We start from the raw sequence: 9,979 nt of genomic DNA, 5'->3' as shown, positions 1-9,979 counted from the left end.
TTTTTTTTTTGCAGTACTGGGGATCGAACTCAGGGCCTTGTGCTTGCGAGGCAAGCACTCTACCAGCTGAGCTACCCCCCCAGCCCTTACTAATGACAATTTTAAACACACACAAAGTAGACAAAGTATGCTAAAGTGCTACCATTTAGTATTGTGCTTCCACAGTGACACTCTTCTATTTTTGTTCCCCATCCGCCATCTCTTGTCTCCTGACCTCCTGGCCTCCCATTCCCCAGAGGTGCTCTCACTTCATTCATTTTTATATATGAAGCCATCAGTGTTAACATCAACATTCTGCTCCTTCTATCAGTCCCCTAGGAAGTAATATGGCAGCTGGCTAGGGTTCTCTGCAATGGAACTGATACAGTGGGCATGAAAACACTCTGAGTGTTGGTATTACAGTTTAAGACAATTCTAGAAAGTGCATGGGTTCTGAAGTTTCAGAAATTGCTCAGCCCTGTTGAGCAAACACTCATTTCACAGTAGGTATGGATACATCTGCCCACCCTGGTCCTCTAGAGAGGTAAGGAAGTGCCAGGCCACAGCAAATGTGGAATTCTTTTGAGGTTTCCTGATCCTGTGGGTAACTCTCCAGAGGATAAGGAATTTCCTGTGTTTGCTTAAGGTAAGGAGCATCCATGAATAAGCACGGAGTAGTGGACAGGCTCTGTGAAGCCTGCCTGAAGCTGCAGTGTGTTAGGACACATTAGGCTTGGTGTGTGCCTAGGGTTGCAGGGGGACGGAGAGTGAGAATAATTGTTGGTGTAGTTGGCAATCTGCCAGTGCACACAGTAAAAGCATAGCAAGAATGTTACATGTATTGGTAACTCAGAAAAGATAGTGTCTTGGTTACAGGTCCAGGGAGGGCTTCTTCTGGTGACTTCTGAGTGCTAGACTTTAAACCCTTTACTTTCCTATGTCATCTTGGAAGGGAAGACCCAACCATAGCACCTTAGTAAATGTACTGGCCTTCCTGTGCATGCTCTGAGGATCTAGAGTACTGGATTGCAACATATTTTCCCAGCAATGAATGGCACATTCAACCACCTTATAATGCTGCACAACTTTGGAGGGCTGATGACTCTGAGTAAGAAGTCTTTTTTTTGTTCTTTCTATCCATCTACCTTTCTCTCACAGTTCTATTGGTCTCTTCCCTTTTTTCCAAGTTTTCTTCTCCCCTCCCCCTTCCCTTTCCCACTTCCACTGTGTCTTTTTTTCTTTCTTTCTTTATAAATTTAAACTCTTTTTGATAAAGGTAAAAAAATCAGTGTACACCTATCCATCATATTCCAAGATTCTGTATGCCCTTGAAAAATGTGTTCCTGTCACCTCCTTGTGCATTTATTATCCAAAACAAGTTGATGCACCAGGTTGAGCATTGAACTATCTCTACTTCTTTCTCACTGAAGTAGGAAAATTTCTGATTTCAAGAAGTTGTTAATATTTCCTGTCTTTCATTTTTGTATGGATAGAGTTAGAATTGTCCATAGTACAGGATTCTGGTTTTCTCAGCAATTTCACTGTGACTTGAGAAACTTTATGTCATCTTCCTTGTGTTGAGGAAAAGATGAGAAACAGTGTGACATTATGTATACCTTGGCTGAGACTTGCAAATGTACCTTAATACAGGAACGAAATGATCATGTAAACTATAGCCACTAAGAAGAGAACCTAGTATATATTCATAATTCTTCTAGTAATGATTCTGGTTATTTGCCAAAGAAAAGTATTCTCTCAGACTTAAGGCCTGTGCATGGTATTTTCCTTTAAGGCAAGATTATTGCCATTCATGACAGATCTCTTGTTAGGATCCAGAACCCATCACATACATAATTTTGGAGCTGCATAATTTGAATATGGCTACGGGTACTCTCTGAACTAATAAAAAAAGCATAAAATTTTGTGAAGATGTAATTCAGTGTTGAAGTTCATGCCTAGCATGTGTGAAACCCAAGGTTCAAGTCAGCATCACCAAAAAAAAAAAAAATGAAAAAATGAAAAAAAAAACATGAAGGAAGAAACTACTTCATAATTTGTTTAGGTCTCTTTTCCTGGCTTTAACCTATACAACAGTTTTGTATAGGTTGCTGGAAAACAAAAAATAATAAAATTGTAATACCTAAAAGAAAATTAGCAGTCACCAAATATTTCATGTTTTCTAGCCATGTTTTCTGTTTTAAAGCCCAGCTGCCCCTGGATTTAGTGTGTGGTCATGTGACTTATTCTACCCAAAGAACTGTGAATCAGGTGCTGCCTACTCGTCTTTCTTTCCCTGCAGCAAAGACCTTGGTGACCTGCATTTCTTATGGAGTAAGGCAGCCAGACCTACACTGAACTTCCAGAAACTGAAAGGTATGTATTTATGTATTAGGTCATTGAAGTCTAGGGTTTCTTCAGGTAGGACAACTACTGATAATTGTGTCAATAAACACATGCAAGCTCGTTTCAGTTGAGGAACTCTCTAATGACCCAAAACCAATTCAGAGTGAGAAGTACTGGCAGTCATCACACACTGTTGGCCAAGATCAATGCTGCCCAGATACTACTGTTTGGCCTTGGAGTTGTTGGGACTATCAGAGAAATTGTGCTCACAGACATTCTTCTTAGAACTGGTACGCAAGTTAGTAGAAGGGGCATTTCTGCAACTATATAAATGATGTCTCAAAAAAGGAATTTTGGCAACTTTCTAATATGAGAGTTTTTCTACCTACTTACTTGCTTTGTTTTGGTTGCATATTCCAGGCATACACATCTCTGCCTGCCCTTATGAAGAGCTCACACAAGCAGGCTTTCTATCCAGATGTATATGGGTTACCCATCCAGGCCACCAAAACATTTTTGCAATAGGAGAGAGCAGGGAATCACTTGGCTGCTCATCATTGACAATCTGCAGATCTTACCATGTAGGATAAAGAACCAGCCCTGGTGGGAAAACTGGAGATGCTTGCTATCTGATGTACTGGTTACATAGTGCTGTGACCTTTGGAAATCACACTGTAACAGGAATACTTATAACACTACTCATAAATAGTTTTCTCTATGGTTCCAAACTTATCTTAGATTTGCCCTGGGGCAATAACAAAAATATATTAGGTGACTGTATCAGGGCTAGAGTCTCCTTCAAGGAAATTGATATGATCTGTAGAGAGAATTAGGAAGTTGCAGTTTGTTCCCTTTCATACAAGGATTACTCCCTTTTGAGTGGTGTTATACTCATTTGTTTATAATTAATTGTCTAAAAAGCAAAATGAACTCTGGGAGAAATGAGGAAATGGAACTCTTGACAGCAGTTAGTCTTAAAAACAGAAACATTCAAGTTGAAAAGTACTTGGGACAGTTTTATGCCTACCATAAAACTTTGGTATTTTAGAATTTTTTTAGACCTGAAATGCCAAGAACTTTTCACAACTTATCAAAATGTGCCTGATGAAAGAAATCAAGTAACTCTTTTGTCAAAATTGGCTTTTATTTCATTCTGCCTGAGCATGTGCTAAAGCTCACCATTGTTATTTCAAAGAAACCAGTTCTAAAGAGGATTTAGTGTCATAAAGAAGACACTTGGATGAGCATCCTGGGATTATTTATGATATTGTGATAGTGTGGAAGTGTGTGTGTGTGTGTGTGTGTGTGTGTTTAGGCATGTTTCTAGAGAGGAAAAATGCAGCTGGGACATGGCCTAAATTATGCATCTCAAGCCTGATTTTCCAGGTTTGTCTGCATATAGTCATAGAAAAAAATCCACTGTAATACTCTCAGCCAGTCTCACTTGGGAGTGGGAAGTGCAAATGTCATTCTTTCTCTACCTCCAGGAACACTTACCTCCTGGATAGGGTCAGATCTTCCCTGAATTCAGAAGAATGGTTCAGAAAATGAAAGACACTAATGCAGCAAGCAAGATATTTATCTGTGTTCCCTGTCCGCAACTATGTTTGTTTACTTAAATCAGAAGTCTGGTTGTGGTATAACTACCATACTTTATGAAATGTGTTAATAGATGAAATGACACTCTAACTTGGGTTTGCTAGAAAATGACCTGGTTATGGAAGGGAAGGGATTAAAAGTTATAAATAAAAAGACAGTTATAAATAAAAGATGCTTGTTGATGGGCTGATATTCTGTTAGAATGGGTGTGTGAATTTTAGGAGCTAATGGATGTAGAGTAATCAACGTGGAGTTAGTGCTCTGTAGACCATTGATCTTTGCTCATTTTGCATTTAAGGACTTACCTGAGATCACAGATCTATGAGATTGTGGATCTCCATCTCTAAACCCCAGTGTACCTCATTCCAAAGCCTGTGCTTTTTGCATATATCCAATACCTGGCACAACACCTGTTTGACACATACCACAATTTATCCATTTTTAAATGATGGACTCTGTTGGTCTCTGTGTTTCCTAAAACTCACTTTATAAAGATCAAAGCGGTACTTGTTAAGATCTCTGTGTTGAGATCTTTGTATGAATTACTGAATTTAATTAAGACAACAGTCCGATAACAGAAAGGCTTTTATTTTATCCAAAAAATTCACCAAGTGGTGGAGCTAACAATGAAGCTCTGGCTCACTAACTCTAGAATCTGACCTCTTGCCCATTATGCTGCATATTCATCTTCCATATTTGTGAGGTGGTACACAGACATGTCAAGGGGAGGAAAGTTTTGTGTTAATGGCATGGATCCCTTGATGCTTCCTTTGGAAAGCACTAACAGAAGCTGAGAGTTTTAGAATCTGTCAGCACTCATCCTCTTGTGTACCTTTCTCTTACCTTTGTGGAACCAACTTGAATACAGCACATACAGGACCCCTTCATCCTAGGGTTTCCATTTTAAATTAAGAAATATGAGGTAAGAGAAATTCTGTGAAAAATAAGGAAGGAGATAGATAGTGGAAGGAAAATAATAAGTATTTGTAAGTGACTTCCCCTTATAAGAAGCACGAACTTCTTATAAGTTCTTTCAGAACTGCAGAGAAATGGTACCAGAGCTGAGACTTCAGGCATAGGAGGCCTAACGAAGGGCATACATAACTCACTGGACTGTGTGCAGAAAAATGAGCAAAGACCTGGCATCATGTATAGGGTGCTGATAGCCAATGTCTTATCTGAAGCAATGTCACAGAAAGTCATTTGTGGCAGAAACATTCCTAGACTCTGTTGGTCTCTGTGTTTCCTAAAACTCACTTTATAAAGATCAAAATGGTACTTGTTAAAAACTTTCCCAAGTTCAATGCCAGATCCACTAAATTAAGAGTCTTCAGCAATGTGAGAGTTTGAATTGGTATTTTTCATATCCCTCAAATCATTCTTTTTTGGGGGGGGTACCTGGAATTAAATTCAGGGACATTCAACTACTGGGGACATTCATCCCCAGACCCATTTTATATTTTATTTAGAGACAGAGTCTCCCTGAGTTGCTTAGCACCAATATTTTGCTGAGGCTGGCTTTGAATCCATGATCCTCCTGCCTCAATTTCCAAAGCCCCTGGGAATACAGGCATGCATCACCTTGCCTAGGTCAAGTGATTCTTAAGATGAGGTAAGTTTGAAAAGAGCTGGGGAGAGATGGGAGATAATAGCTAATTCCATTATAGTTATCAAGTTCTTAACTAACCATGTGTATCCTGAATTCTCAAGTTCCCACAACCTTTGCAAATCTCCACATCCTTAGGCTAGGCCTTCAGGCTTTTGCACCCCATGTTTTGTCAGGCTGTGTGTACTTTTTTCACTGGAAGCATCTCAGCAAATCTACACATTTCTACAGGCACAAATAAAAAAGCAGACACAGAAGAAATGAAATAAACTGTTTACCACTTTTCTGTTTTCTTTTATTAACTGATAAGAGCTTATATTTTCAGTGTGCATGATGAACCAATCACACCATCTGATGATTAATGGAATTGAAGAAAGAGCACACATCCAGAAAGACAGATTGACTGATAAACAGAAAGTTTGAGGGACACCAAAGTACTGTTGGCCACACTTTGGAAAAGTCAGAGAATGCACCTGTATGAAGAGACAAATAGAATTATCTCATTTTAGCATGTTCAAGAGTGCTGGCAAAACTGCCTAAGCAAAAGTAATGAGTGATTGACAACACAGATTTTATGCATACTCTCTGGGGAAGGGATCAAGTTTCATAATACCAATCCATGCTTGCTAAATTTTTTTATGACAGAAAAGTTCTCTATGTGGGGCATCATAGATTTGAACATTTCATAAATGTTTAGTAAGAAACTATTCATACAAAAAGGAGTGGGTAGAAGGGAGTGAGGAAAAAAAGAAGAAATACAATGCAAAAAAATGAAAGCCAAATTTAACTCTTCTATTAAAGTCAGATGTATTTTAGGCTGCACTTCTAGGAAACATCATAAAGGTAACATACTTAAATTTTCTTTCATAAAGAATTAAATCTGTCAGAGTCAATAAGTTCACAAGGTAATTAAAAAGTAATAAGGGGATGGGGATATAACTCAGTTGGTAGAGTGTTTGCCTCACATGCACAAGAACCTGGGTTCAATCCCTAGTACCACACACACAAAGAGGGTAATAAGGATGACACATGGGAGACAAGATCAGTCCAACATCACTAGAGAAGCAACAGCATTTTATATTTCACACTCATTTTCAGGAACTCTAAATCTTCCTTGGGGTCCTAGGTTGCACTCCTGGAGAAAGACCCTTTTATCAATAAGATATTAATAGGGGATTGAAATGAACCTCACAATTATGTCAACAAACTTCTCAAGTTATTAATTTGGACTGATAAAGTCTCCATAATTTGTACAATCCTGCAATTCTTGTTAAAGATGAAACAATCATCTAGAATATCTCAGAATCAACAAAGAACATCACACCTCAAATGCTCCTGGGAGAGCAGGCTCACAGGCTTCATATGTAGATAAGGAAACAGAATCCAGAGGAAGGAGTCCAATTATGAAGGGCATGGGTGAGACTACTTTGGGTTCTCCAAAGAATGAATAGGTCTTCTATATGGTGCTGACTGTTATTTGTGTATGACTAGAGCAAAGGCAACTATAAAATAATATTCATTTGAATTCATAAAATGCTTTTCTCAGTTTTTCCTGCATTTTCATTTTCACAATTTCATAGTGCTTAGGCCTATCTTTCCTATTACACAGAGAACAGTGTTGGAATTGGAGAAGTTAAAAGCAACACTGGCTCCCTCACTTACTGCCCATTTTACCTTGGATGTAGTCCCTTATCTACAAAATGATGACCATACCACAGTACTAACATGGTATTTTACAAGGTAACATGAGACTCTTTAAGTAGGGTAAGTCACAGTATTAGCATGGTTTTCCCAAAGCCTTCCAGGTTCTTCCATTTCACGGAAGTGAAAGCCAGATCCTTGACTCATTCACAGGACTGACCTATCTGGAAATGCTGTCTTTCACTTCTGACCACTCTCCCAATTCTTCTGTTTTTGAGACCATCTCTACATTAATGTGTTTTCCTGCAGCAGCATCCTCAGGGACCATACTATTTAAAATTATAGCTCCTCACTTGCCCACTCCCAACACTTTGACACCACCACTCTGCTTTCTGCATAGCATTTGTAAGACACGTCTATTTTTTACATATTTTGTATTTCCTTCTGTCCCCACCAAAAATTAAGCTGTAAGAAAAGGAATTAATGAGCTTTATTTTGTTCTTGCTGAGCACCTAGTTGATGTTCCTTCATTAAATAAATATGTGGATGTCTTCCCCTCTGACCCATTATTTTTTTCCTCTTTCTAGGTCACACCCTTTATTGATCAGAAGTCTTTATCCTTCCAACTATGTAAAAGTTAAAGACCCCAAGACAAAAAGCAAATGAAACCAACCATTTTCTGGGTCTTCTAAATATAGAATCATTTCATTGGCAAATAGGTTCAGTTTAAGATTTTTTTTCTTTTTTTAATTTGTATCCCTCTAATTTCCTTCTTTTGTTTAGTTGCTCTGGCCAGAGTTTCAAAGAAAATGTTGAGTAAGAGTGGATAAGAGGGCAACCTTGTCTGTTTCCAGTTTTTAGAGGGAATGTTTTTAATTTTGCTCCATTTAAAATGTTGACCTTGGGTTTAGCATATATAGCTTGTATGTTTCTACTATTCCCAGTTTTTCTAGTGTTTTGAACATGGAGGAGTGCTGTATTTTTGTCAGATACTTTTTTTTGCATCTACTGAGTTATCGTATCATTCTTGTCTTTAAGACTATTGATGTGATGAAGTATGGTTATTGATTTCCATAAGTTGAAATAACCTTACATTCCTGGAATGAACCCTACTTGACTGGGGTACACTATCTTTTAAATATGTTTTTGTATGCACTTTGTCAGAATTTTATTGAGAATTTTGTTTCTATGTTCTTCAGGGTTATTTTTCTTAAGTTTTCTTTCTTTCATTTGTCTAAGTCTTGTTTTGGTATCAGCATAATAGTAGCTTCATAAAATGAATTTATTAGGGTTCCCTTTTCTGTTTCATGGAATAATTTAAGAAGTATTGGTTCTAATTCTTCTTCAAAGATCTTGTAGAACTTGGCTGATGATCTCTCTGGTCCTGAGTTTTTCTTAATTGGTAGGCTTTTGAAGGCATTTTCTATTTCAATCCTTTAAATTGATCTGGATATATTATATATTATATATGTTTTCCTGATTATCTTTGGGTAGATCGTATGTCTTTAGAAATTTGTTCATGTTTTCAATATTTTCTATTTTATTGGAGAATAAATTTTTAAAATGGTTTCTGATTATCATCTATATTCACTGTGATATTTCTTTTTGTCATCATTTTTAGTGATTTGAATTTTGTTTCTCTCTTTGTTAGTGGGGCTAAAGGTTTATCAATTATGTTTTCTCAAAGAACCAGCTTTTTGTACATCTCAGAGAAAACATTTGGCCTTTGGTTTTTGGGACTGGCTTGTTTTACTTAGCATGACAGTCTCCAGTTTTATCTATTTACTGGCACGTGCCATAATTTCATTCTTTATTATGACTAATATTGCGTGTGCGTGTATACCACATTTTCTTTACCCATTTATCTGTTGAAGGGCACCTAGGTTAGTTCCCTAGATTAGCTATCGTGAGTTGATCTGCTGTAAACATTAATGTGGTTGCGTCACTGTAGTATGCTGATTTTAAGTCCTATGGGTATAAACCAAGGAGTGGAATAATTTGGTCAAATGATGGTTCCATTCCAAGCTTCCTGAGGAATCTCCATATTGCTTTCCAGAGTGGCTGCACAATTTTCAGTCCCACTGGCAATGTATGAGTGATCCTTTCCCCAGTATGTTGCCAAAATTTATTGTTACTTGTATTCTTGAAAATTGCCATGTTGATTGGAGTGAGATGGAATCTCGGTGTTGTTTCGATTTGTGTTTCTCTACTTGGAGATGTTGGTTATCTTTTCATGTATTTGTTGACCATTTATATTTCTTCTGTGAAGTAGCTGTTCAGTTACATTGCCCACTTATTAATTTTTTTTGGTGTTAAATATGTGAGTTCAGTGCATATCTTGGAGATTATTCCTCTATCTGAGGTGTAGGTTGAAAAGATTTTCTTCCATTCTGTTGGTTCTGACTCTTCAATTCTTGATTGTTTGCTTTGCTTTGAAGAGGCTTTTATACCATCCCATTTATAGATTCTTGTTTATACTTTTGCTCTTTAGGGGTCTTGTTGAGGAATTTGGTTTCTAAGTCAAAATGATGGAGAGCTAGGCCTGTATTTTCTTGTGGTAGAACACAGGGTCCACTGCAGATTAGTTTTATGCATGGTGACAGATAGGGGTTCAATTTCATTATACTACATATGGTTTTCCAGTTTTCCCAGCACCATTTGTTGAACAGGCTATCTTTTCTCCAATGTATGTTTATGGTACCTTTGTACCATAATGTAACATGGATAACTGCATTTATGAGGGTTTGTCTCTGCAAAAAAAATTTTAAAATGTTATACTCATGTACTTTGATTCCTTGTTACAGTTTTGAA

Source organism: Sciurus carolinensis, chromosome 19 (assembly GCF_902686445.1).
Source record: "Sciurus carolinensis chromosome 19, mSciCar1.2, whole genome shotgun sequence".
In the NCBI taxonomy this organism is placed as follows: domain Eukaryota; kingdom Metazoa; phylum Chordata; class Mammalia; order Rodentia; family Sciuridae; genus Sciurus; species Sciurus carolinensis.
This window is presented reverse-complemented; position numbering follows the sequence as displayed.